This window comes from Podarcis erhardii, assembly GCF_964252035.2.
Source record: "Podarcis erhardii genome assembly, chromosome: 13".
Classification (NCBI taxonomy): domain Eukaryota; kingdom Metazoa; phylum Chordata; class Lepidosauria; order Squamata; family Lacertidae; genus Podarcis; species Podarcis erhardii.
The window spans coordinates 33164440-33177282 of record NC_138502.1 but is presented as its reverse complement, the minus strand read 5'-3'; positions in this window follow the sequence as shown (position 1 = coordinate 33177282).

Here is a 12843-nt window from a genome sequence, read left to right as displayed (position 1 = left end):
GTCCAGTGACGGATGACTCTGGGGTTGCAGCACTCATCTCGCCTTATTGGCCGAGGGAGCCGGCGTACGGCTTCCGGGTCATGTGGCCAGTATGACTAAGCCGCTTCTGGTGAACCAGAGGAGCGCACGGAAACGCCGTTTACCTTCCTGCTGGAGCGGTGCCTATTTATCTACTTGCACTTTGACGTGCTTTCAAACTGCTAGGTTGACAGGAGCAGCTACTGAGCAACGGGAGCTCACCCCATCACGGGGATTTGAACCGCCGACCTTCTGATCGGCAAGTCCTAGGCTCTGTGGTTTAACCCACAGCGCCACTCACGCCCCTATCTATCATATAATCAACCAATAAATTTGTGAATGTTTATTCAAAACCTGCCAAGGGGTCCAGTTCATTTTGTTGTTTTTTTAGATAATTTGTAAAAAGTTCCCATTCTTCCTTAAAGTCACAGTTGTCCTTATCATGCAATTTGTATGTCAATTTAGCCAACTCTGCAAAGCTCATCAATTTTTCTTGCCACTGTTCTTTCGTTGTGATTTCCTCATTCTTCCATCCTTGTGCTATCAAGACTCTTGCCGCTGTTGTAGCATACATTTAAAAATTCTTTGTTTTTCTTGGCAGGTCTTGTCCTACAATCCCAAACAAAAATGCTTCTGGGTTTTTTTACAAATGTCATTTTAAACATCATCACCAACAACATTTTAAAGCTATGGTTTTCCCAGTAGTGATGTATGGAAGTGACAGCTGGACCATAAAGAAGGCTGATCGCCGAAGAATTGATGCTTTTGAATTATGGTGCTGGAGGAGACACTTGAGAGTCCCATGGACTGCAAGAAGATCAAACCTCTCCATTCTGAGGGAAATCAGCCCTGAGTGCTCACTGGAAGGACAGATCCTGAAGCTGAGGCTCCAAGACTTTGGCCACCTCACGAGAAGAGTAGACTCCCTGGAAAAGACTCTGATGTTGGGAAAGATGGAGGGCACAAGGAGAAGGGGACGACAGAAGACAAGATGGTTGGGCAGTGTTCTGGAAGCTACCAGCATGAGTTTGACCAAACTGCAGGAGGCAGTGGAAGACAGGAGTGCCTGGCGTGCTCTGGTCCATGGGGTCACAAAGAGTCGGACACGACTAAACAACTAAACGACTAAACAACAACAACAACAAAAGTTCTGTGAGTAAACCCGGGCTGAGCACAGGTGAGGAACTTATGCAAGCCTAGGCAGACCCAAGAGCCACCGAATCCGAATTCTTGCATCCTGGTGGAACTTGAAGTTGGATTGCACTGTGAATTCTCCAGCCAATGATATATAACTGAAATTAATGGAACTAAGTTAGTCACGCTTGTTAATTTCAATGGTTCTACACTGAATGTGACATATACTGGATACAACACACAGTGAGCAAAAGCTTAAAATTGTACTAGCATTTGCTCACATTCCTGATGGGCTCTGCCATATTCCAGAGACAGATTGAACCAATGCGAGTGCTGCTGGATCCATCTGGAGCTCGTTTCAAAAGCTGTGGTTTTGTGCCAGGTAAGGAACCTTAGTTTGACCACACACTAATAGGCAGACAAATCCACAGGAATCCGTTGCCTGAGGGGCTCAGGAAACAGAACCAGCAATGAAATTCCTCCTGAAAGTTGCTCACCAAGGGTGCTACATGCGGATTTGAAACTGAGCTGCCACAGTTCTGGGAGTGTAACATTTGCGGGGAATGGTATACTTGGTTTAGGTGTGTGACATCTTAGCACACAATTTCAGCCGTATATCCATGCAAAAATTAATATTGTGACTTTTTTGAAAAAATTAAGTGCTTTCGCACAAATATTTTAAGAATATAGGAATTTGAGGGTGTATGTTTGTTTTTATTTTTAAAAATAAATAAAATCAGAATTTTTCTAATTATATAAATCAGAATAAGATCCACTATTTGACTATTGATTCAAAACCCTAAAATGTATTTTATATAATTGACTTTTTATTTCTGTTCTTTGTATATCGTATTGCTGTTTTATTGCTATGGCTGACGCAAATGCCCTTGTGGTCTCTTCCAACTCTATGATTCTATGATTCTATGAAATAAAGATTCATTCATTTGTAGAATTGTAGAGTTGGAAGGTAGCCCAGTGGTCATCTAGTTCAACCCCCTGCAATGCAGGAATCTTTTGCCCAACATGGTGCTCAAACCATGCGGATATTAGATTGTACTCAAATGCTTTTTTGGCCTACATAGCATTTGGCCTATACAGTGGTACCTTGGGTTGCGAACTTAATTCAGTCTGGAGGTCCGTTCTTAACCCAAAACCATTCTTAACCTGAGGCGTGCTTACGCTAATGGGGCCTCCCGCTGCCGCCACGCCGCCACCACCGCGCGATTTCCATTCACATCCTGGGGCAAAGTTTGCAACCCAGAGCAACTACTTCCAGGTTAGCGGAGTTCGTAACCTGAAGTGTTTGTAGCCCGAAGCGTTGGTAACCCAAGGTACCACTGTATAGGCAAAAAGGCATTTGTTGTTGTTGTTTAGTCATTTTGTCGTGTCTGACTCTTCGTGACCCCATGGACCAGAGCATGCCAGGCACTCCTGTCTTTCACTGCCTCCCGCAGTTTGGTCAAACTCATGTTAGTAGCTTCAAGAACACTGTCCAACCACCTCGTCCTCTGTCGTCCCCTTCTCCTTGTGCCCTCCATCTTTCCCAACATCAGAGTCTTTTCCAGGGAGTCTTCTCTTCTCATGAGGTGGCCAAAGTATTGGAGCCTCAGCTTCAGGATCTGTCCTTCCAGTGAGCACTCAGGGCTGATTTCCTTCAGAATGGATAGGTTTGATCTTCTTGCACTCTCAAGAGTCTCCTCCAGCACCAGAATTCAAAAGCATCAATTCTTCGGCGATCAGCCTTCTTTGTGGTCCAGCTCTCAGTACAATCTAATTTAAAACAAAAAACACCACCGTCAAATTCCTAAATGTGATGGGCTTGTCTGCCGCAAAGGCCACTCATTTGCATACCATCACCATCCCTTTATTTGTATGCTACTTTCCCTCAAAATAATTGCCCAGATAGCACATAACACACACACACACACACACACACAATATATATTAGAAACAATTCAAAATAATATCAGAAAGCAGCAGCACCCATAAAATTTGTATAAGTGTTGTAGCTGTGTGCGAGGCGGAAGCAGCAGTGCTCCCCTCTCTTTGTAAGTCTTTGCAGGAGGGGCCCCAACAGCGATAAATCTGGTTGGGATGGAGGTGCTAAATTTCCTCTCAGCATACAGAGAGATAAAGCAGATGCTGTCAGGCAGCAGACAGAAAAGAGAGGCAGGTGTCCAACAGGAAGAAGGAGAACCTGCATAAAGGGCTAGGTGAGCAGGAAGGACCTACCTAGCCAGCTACCTCTTCCTGGGGGAAGGTGAATCCCTTTGGGCGTGGGGTGTGGGTTTTCCTGCCCAATCTCTCCTTCCCACTCAGCCTCTTATTCCTACCCAACACCTCTCCCCCTGAAGCAGCGCCACACAGGATGGAATCCTCTGCTTACCAGGTGTTCAGATTTTTTAAAACAAACGACGTCTTTCTCGTCACCCATTTGTGACACCCGAAGGACCCGTTGGCGATATTAGGCCCCTTCCGGAAGAGCCAAAGAGACAGAAGTACCACAGGACAAAGGCAGGAAGACCACAATCTGGTGACAACATCTTCAAGATGCCCCATAAAAAGTTGGTGAGCCAAGAGTAAACACCTAGGGTGGATGCTCAGCCCTGGAAATGTTGCATTATCCCTTAAACCAGCAGTTCTCAACCTGTGGGTCCCCAGATGTTGTTGGACTACAACTCCCATCATCCCTGAGCTCTGGCCTTGCTAGCTAGGGGTGATGGGAGTTGTAGTTGAACAACGTCTGGGGACCCACAGGTTGAGAACCGCTGCCTTAAACTAAGCATAGTTCAATCGCCCTCATTTGAAATGTATTTGTCCTACGCACTAAAGAGAAGATAGAAGTCATATTGTCCCCGGTCAGAGAGTCATTCTGAGTCACGCCAAGCCCCCCCCATGTCATCCATTTCTTGACTGGCGCCCACAGCACTTCTTGAAACCGTCAAATGTGTCTACGAGCCCTGAAAGGTTGGTGACCCCTGCTATAAATGACAATGAGCACTTGAGTGCATGTCTTGCCCTTCACCGTTGAGTAACCCCAACTGTTTCCCATCTTGCATACATCTGCACGGGCGGGGAGGGTTTCTGGGACAGAAATATTGCTTTTCCAGCAGACTTCATCCCCTGCATATCTCTCTTCTTCAGGAGATTTAAGTCCTTCTGTCATGCTGTGAGACTATTTGATATCTTACTTCCAGGAGGCAGATGGTCTCCTAACATGGACAGTTCAGATATGTGTTAGAACAGACAGATGGGCTGTCGCCTGAACCTTCCAGGCTCTTCCTGAAGGAGAAGCATCCGTCATCTCAAATAAGCTGCTTGTTTCCTGTGGGTGACAGGGAAGAATTCCATTTTTTGTGTTAACATGCAAACCGACAAAGATAATAGAATAATAGAGTATGTAGGTACCATAAGGGTCATCTAATCCAACCCCCTGAAATGCAGATTAATTTTTTTGCCCATCATGGGGCTCAAACCCATGACCTTGAGATTAAGAGTCTTGTGCTCTACCAACCAAGCTATCCCGGAAATCATCACAAGTGACATATTGTGTTCTTCATCTTCTCCAAATTTATCTTTTACTTCTAAATCATCATACATTAAAATTGTAACTTTTTAATGTCACGCAGTAGAAATACAGTCGTACCTTGTGTTCTTGAACACCTTGTGACTCGAACGTTTTGGCTCCTGAATGCCGCAAACCCGGAAGTGAGTGTTCTGGTTTGCAAACGTTCTTTGGAACCCGAACGTCCGACGCAGCTTCCGATTGAGTGCAGGAAGCTCCTGCAGCCAATCGGAAGCCGTGCCTTGGTTTTTGAACGTTTTTGGAAGTCTACCGGACTTCCAGGACAGATTAAGTTTGAGAACCAAGGTACGACTGTATACGTTTTCCAAAAGTTTATATTAGAGGTTGTATATATTATATACATGATTCATTATCACAGCAGTGAAAAAGCCGTTAAGTATAATTCTAGCTGATGTTGTTGCACTTAATAATAGGGAACCTTGGGCTCTCAAATTGTAAATTTCTTTCTCTACCTTTCCTTACGCCTACCATTTCCATTTACTTCCATCCGTCATGGCAAGACACCAAATTTTACTACACCATTCTAATTCTCTTGGAACTATCAGAGGACGCCATTTGGCTGAGATCAGTGGTTTGGCAGCGGTTAACAAAGCCCCAGCTGAATTTCGATCTCCTGATGTCACAAGTTCTTTTAAGATATCCCAGAAGAATTATTAGCGGGGTTCATATGTATGTGATATCCAATTATTTCTTTGCCAAGAGTGAAGAATTCAGTTTGATCCATTTTGGACCAGGTTCCAGCAAGCAGCTGACCTGGAAAGCATCAGACCCTCAAGGATACAGGCCAATGCGTGGGTTCAAGATGCTCCCATAAGGGCGGCGGCCAAATTGATGTCTCACCTGTTAGGGGAGAGGTGGAAGGCAAGAGAGGACCTTGGAGGGGAGCGAAAGCAAAACACTTATAACCGTACCATTTTCTCCTGCAAGCACAGACTTTATTTAGAAGTAAACTAAGGAGAGACCAATTTGTCAGTTTCAGTTTTCCATTTTTCCATTCTTAACTTCATTTGCCCTTTTCCACATCATGTCATCGGTGACAGCTTGCTGTTGACATTGGCATGAAAATTCATATTCATTTTCACACACACACACATTTCTCCTCATATACATATTTTCGCAGGCCTCAGACAAATAGTTTCCCTCCATAATCTGCCGGTTGATCATTTCAGCAAGAGCTGGCTGGGGTTAGACTTGGGTTCTTCCGAATGCAAATCAGCTGTTCTGCTTCCTTCTTACAGCATTGGACACAGCTTCTGGGGCTAAACTGACAAACTCTGTCTTGGTTGAAACCTTAGTTTTCCCTAAGGGTGAGAGAGAAGTTTGTTCAGCTTTCATTTTCAGGAGAACGAACCCAATTTCCACTTCCTGAACCAATACGCAAGGTGAAATGCAGGCCTCCTTCAAGATGGCTTCAAGATTGCCCTCCTGTACTATTTTAGTCATGTGGTTTATATACTTATGCATGTGTGCATACCCACCAACATTTCTCTGATAAAAATAGGGGCGTCCTATTCCATCATAACAATTATTTATTATTTATACCCCACCCACCTGACTGGGTTGCCCCAGCCACTCTGGGCAGTTTCTAACATATATAAAAACATAATAAAACATGAAACTTTAAAAAAACCCCACAAAAACTCCACTATAGGGGGCTGCCTTCAGATGGCTCAGGGGTCAGATAATTCCATACCCGCCAACATTTCTCCGATGAAAATAGGGATGTCCTAAGGAAAAGTAGGACATTCCAGGATCCAATCAGAAACCGGGACCACTTCTGTAAATACGGGACTGTCCCTGGAAAATAGGTAAAAGGTAAAGAACCCCCGTACGATTAAGTCCAGTCAAAGGCGAGTATGGGGTGTGGCGCTCATCTCGCTTTCAGGCCGAGGGTGCCAGTGTTTGTCCAGAGACACCTTTCCGGGTCATGTGGCCAGCATGACTAAACAGCTTCTGGCACAAGGGGGACACCGTGACAGAAACCAGAGCCCACAGAAACGCCGTTTACCTTCCCATCACAGCGGTACCTATTTATCTACTTGCACTGGCGTGCTTTCGAACTAATAGGTTGGCAGGAGCTGGGACAGAGCAACGGGAGCTCACTGGGGATTTTAACCAGTGACCTTCTGATCAGCAAGCCCAAGAGGCTCGGTGGTTTAGCGAGTCTGTGTGTGTTTACCTTCTGCACTTATGAAAATTCATTTTATTTATGACACGTTGGGATTCTTATAACACCCGCACACATGGGAGAAAGAAGTGGTGGCACGCCTGGCGTGACCCACATTAGCTTGGGTCTTATCCCAGTATCGGTTTCCAAGCCACCAACTGAAGATAAGCAGCTTAGATAGCATATCTAAGCTGCACACACTCAGATACGCATCTGAGGATTAGCAGGGAGACGCACCCCTTTGTGAAATGAGTTAACTGCAGGTTGGCTCTCTCACACACACACACGAAAACACATCCCTGCCCCAGGAGTTCCTTGGAATTTCGTTATCTCTTCATCCCAAAGGTATGGCATTGTGAGCAAGTACCATGCTTCACCTTCCAGCAGTAGATCAAGTTAAATACTCTGCACTCATTTGCACCTAGCTAAACTTTCCATTGATTTTACTAAAAAGCAAGAGGTAATTACTTCCCTGTCAAAGCTGGCCACCCATTAGTGGAAAGTTATAAATAACAATGCATAAATAAGGCCTCGGCGGAAGACCAGAATTACTCATAGTCTTTTGGAGCAGTGCAGAAGAAAAATATGGGATATGAGAAGATGGGGAAGAGAGGGGAGGAACACAGAGCAGGAAGTTCAGCGCTCGGTTGCGATATAAAACAGATAGGTATCTACTTGTGAAATTAAGGACAGATTTCCATAATTCACAGCCCACAAACTCGGTGGAGAGATAGCAGAGCAGTTGAGAATATTTGCACTTGACTTTATTCATCCTGGAGTTGGAGGACATTTTGAACAGGACCAAATCATCTAGCAGGCTGACCAGGACCTAAGCTATGATTTACATAACATGGCACGGGTTTTGATGATGATGGGGAAATGTTATTAAAACATGAGTTATGCATGTGTTTTGATTTGTAGGACAAGGAGAAGTTTATTAAAGTGGTCTGCCAAGAGACTCCCAGAAATTTTCAAATGGTCTTTCAGGATGGGAATGTTTGAGCTCCACTTGTTTTAGGTCACAGTCTCAGTTTGTGTGGGGCCTAGGTTGCGGTGTCCTGTTCCTTTAAATCTCACCCCACTTTCTGCTTGATTCTCAGCTCCGCAAAACAAACCTTCCTCTGGCAATTGAGCTCCTTTGGGTTACTTTAAAGTTGCATGTATAGCAAGACCTGTTACAATCTAGGGTTACCCCATGGGAACTGAGAAACTTGGCATCCGTCTGTCTGGAGAGACAATGGAAGATTGTGCCATTGAGGGTCAAGTCAAGCCTTTGAAGAGCTACAGCAGCTGCTGTGGCTGTAATACAGTGGTACCTCTGGTCACGGACGCTTCGGGTTATGAACTCCACTAACCCGGAAGTAGCTGCTCCTGGTTGCAAACTTTGCCCCAGGATGTGAACAGAAATCGTGCACCAGAGGCGTGCGTGCAGTGGGAGGCCCCATTAGCAAAAGTGCGCCTCAGGCTAAGAACGGTTTCAGCTTAAGAACGGACCTCCGGAATGAATTAAGTTCGTAACCAGAGGTACCACTACTGTAGCAACAACAACAACATTTATTATTTATACCCCGTCCATCTGGTTGGGTTTCCCCAGCCACTATGAGTGGCTCCCAACATCATCATCATCATAAAGCGATAAAGCATCAAACATAAAAAAATTCCCTAAACAGGGCTGCCTTCAGATGTCTTCTGAAAGTAAGATACTTGTTTATTTCCTTGACACCTGATGGGAGGGCATTCCACAGGGCGGGTGCCAAAACCAAGAAGGCCCTCTGACTGATTCCCGGCAACCTCACTTCTCGCAGGGAGGGAACGGCCAGAAGGCCCTCGGAGCTGGACCTCAGTGTCCAGGCAGAACAACAGGGGTGGAGACGCTCCTTCAGGTATACAGGACCAAGGCCATTTAGGGCTTTAAAGGTCAGCACCAACACTTTGAATTGTGCTTGAAAACGTACTGGGAGCCAAAGTAGAGACCGATATGGGAGAGACATGTTTTGTTGCAGCTGGGGTGGGTGAAGATGTCTGGTTTTGCTATTACAGATGCGCTGTGGTTTTTCTCCTCTCTGCTCTCTTCTCAGCGATCACTTCTCCTCTGGTCATTGCTGTGGATACATAACCTGTCTATCTGTCTCTAGGCACTGCAGTCGTCTGCAAGGGATTCCGATATGGCAGGGTTAATGTTGTTAGCCTTCATGTCATGTTTGCAGACATCTTTATAAGGCAGAGTTGGTCTGCCAACATGCCTGCTGCCTGAAGCCAGTTCCCCATAAAGCGCATCCTTTTCTTGAGGATCTTGCCAGCTTCCATTCCATGGACATGACGAAGCAAGTGTAGACACTGCTGAGACAGAAGTGCAAATATGCTGAGAATGTGGCCTTGGAAGAGCACACCTTTGCTGGGGATTCTGTCCTGCCATGTGATGCCCGAAACCTTCCTGGCACAGCGCATATGGAAAGCATTGAGGCATCGCTCCTGGCGGGTGTAAGTTGCCCACGACTCACTCCCATCAAGCAGTGTGCTCAACGTGCAAGCCTTGTAGACCTTCGTCTTGGGATCGGTTGTTACCATCACTGTCAGAGAACTGCCATCGGAGCCAGAGGCGGAGGGAAGGCTCCAGAGCGATGCCAGAGAGGGTCCCAGCAGGGAGAGAGGCAGCCCATCTGCTGGGTAAGGAAATCAGCGTAACACCAGGGGTGAAGGGGGGCCGATGGGGGAATCGGAGAGAAGGCTCCAGGACTCTTCACCGGAGACCAGTGGGGAGAGCACGGGTACTCCGCTGCCCACACCCTCCCTGCGCAGAAGACTTCCGCGCAGGGAGAGTAGGAGGAGACTTGGCGTCAAAGAACTTCTTTGCTGGAAGAAGTTTAAGAAACACCCACTGACGGATTCTGCCAGCGACTGAGACAGCCACGAGTGCAAGGCTGTCCAGAGAGAAAGGGTTCAACCAGGCAACCTAGCCAGGAGTGGCAGCAACTTACGCATGAGCAACCCCCTTAGAACCATTACAATCACCTTCTCCCATAACATTTTGGAGAGGTGAGCCATTGCCGTAGCTGCCTTACCAATATGCTTCTCCAGCTCAGCATCAATGGAGAGGATGCTGGTTTTGGTGAAGACCAGGTAGACAAAATTGCTTATCACCTTGAGCATGTGGTCACCATTGCTGATGGCGACGTCCTGAGACAGGAAGTCGGTCTTCATCAGGCTGATGGTGACCACACGGGCAAAACAGTTAGAATCTAGGGTCACCACACAAACGCTCCAAGGCAGCTGCACACTGCAGAGGAAAAGCAGTTAGGGAGAACGAACCATCCTTTAGACCTACATTGGCTCCCAGTACGTTTTCAAGCACAATTCAAAGTGTTGGTGCTGACCTTTCAAGCCCTAAACGTCCTCAGCCCTGTATACCTGAAGGAGCGTCTCCACCCCCATTGTTCAGCCCAGATACTGAGGTCCAGCTCCGAGGGCCTTCTGGCTGTTCCCTCACTGCGAGAAGTGAGGTTACAGGGAACCAAGCAGAGGGCCTTCTCAGTGGTGGCGCCCACCCTATGGAACATCCTCCCATCAGATGTCAAGAACATAAACAACTATCTGACTTTTAGAAGACATCTGAAGGCAGCCCTGTTTAGGGAATTTTTAAACATTTGATGTTTAATTTTTTTTAAATAATATTTATTCCAAATTTTAAAAGTTACAAAAAGAAAACAAGAACAATACCAAATACAAAGAAAAAAATACAACAACAACAACAGATAAAGAAGAAAAAATAAAAATACATTCTCTTAAAAAAAAGAGAGAAACAAGAAAGAAAAAAAAACAATATTAAACCTTTATATAACTTTTTTCCTTTACTTCTTTCCTTGACCTCCTCACACCTCCCAATTTTGTATTCTAGTTCAAATCATTGTTTCAGCACATCCTTCCAACCTAATTTTCATTTAAATAATTTAATTTAATATGTTAAATTTTAACGTCCTCTCTTTCGTCAATTTCATCAACTCATTTTTACTTAATCCATTATATCATTTCTACCAAAACCACCTAACTTTCTTTTTCCAACATCTTTCTAACATTCTTTAATTTTACAATATTTTTGAAGATATACTTTAAATTTTTTCCAATCTTCTTCCACCGACTCTTCCCCTTGGTCCCGGATTCTGCCAGTCATCTCAGCCAATTCCATATAGTCCATCACTTTCGTCTGCCATTCTTCTCGGGTGGGTAATTCTTGTGTCTTCCAATACCTTGCGATGAGTATTCTTGCTGCTGTTGTAGCGTACATAAAAAAAGTTCTATCCTCCCTTTGCACCAATTGGCCGACCGTGCCCAGGAGGAAGGCCTCTGGTTTCTTCTGGAAGGTATATTTAAATACCTTTTTCATTTCATTATAAATCATCTCCCAGAAGGCATCTGAAGGCAGCCCTGTTTAGGGAATTTTTAAACATTTGATGTTTAATCGTGTTTTAATATTTTGTTGGGAGCCGCCCAGAGTGGCTTTGGAAACCCAACTAGGTGGGGGGGGGTTATAAATTTTAAATAATTATTATTATTATTTAGGCAACTTGTCTTCCATTCCTGATCTTTTTCATTGGAGGATCTCTCTGCTCCTTGCAGCTTCGAAACCACAGCTTGAGCTCACCCAGTCCCCACAAAGCTCACATCTAGCAGGAGCTTTCATGTTCTCTCCATGCCTGTATTCCACCCATTGATAAAGGCTGATAGATCTTGGTTTGCCACACTGTTATTCCCATTTCACAGATGCGGAGCTGAGGCAACATGAAAGAGAATGGCAGGGCCATCAAGAAGGCTGTGCACACTCTGTTGAGCATGTGAATTTTGTTTGATGGTTCAGGGTAAGAGTGTTCATGGCAGAGGTGGGGCATCAGTCCAGATCTCCCACATCTTTCCAACTGTCTAGCTACTGGACCTAACTGGCTCTGCAGGGCTTTGAAATGGAAATGAAGTTGGTGTAGAAGGTGACAGGTTGACACCTGTGATGTGGTTGCTTTTATCCCCATTCTACAGATGTCATGTTGAGGCAATAGAGACAAACGATTTGGCCAGGACCATGCAATTAATCTGTGTCAGAGATACAGCTTGACCCCAGGTCTCCCAGGTCCAACCCCGTGGGGCGAGTGGTGGAAGAAGAGATGTTTTAGATGAAACCAATTCAAATGGAAGCAGAAACCACAAATCTGTTGTCGACATTCACGAGCATGAAATTGAAAAGCCAAGCATATGCACAAATATTTGTGAACTTCTGCCATGTTGGCAGCCTGACATCTGGAACTGCTTCCCAGCCCACTGAACCTTTGAAAACCACTCATTTATTTCTAGTCAATGCAATGGCAAGCCCAAACGGAAGAGTAGGGCTGGCTGAGTTTTCAGAAGCACGGTTCCAGGTTGTGATCCTTTGCCAACCAAACGTCTATTAAGAAGCGCAGAATCACACTTTGACAGGAATGCACAAAAAACCATTCCTCCTTGGGATAAGGGTCAGATTAAAAATATGTCCTCCGTTGTCGAAGAGGGGAAAAAACAATACAAATTGCCCCACCGCAGCCTCAAGTTAAGTAAGGATGAGCTTTACAGGAAGGGGTCAACTTTCTGACAACAATTTTTTTTCCTTTTTTTTAAATAATATTTATTGCTTTTAAACCTTACAAACAAGAAGAAAAAGAAAAGGAGAAAAAAGAAGAAAAAACAAAAAAAGAAAAAACAATACAATACAATATATAAACAATACACCACACAACATTAATGCATTAAACTAAACTAAACAGACTTTCTGACAACATTTCTGCAATTCATGGCTTAAAGGCCTATCCACTTGATTTTCTTTAAAAACAGGTTCCAACTCAATCCTAGACCACAACAAGAGCAGGAAAAAACAGTGCATGAGTGCTCCACTCTAGTAGATGGGAAGAAGAAGAGAACT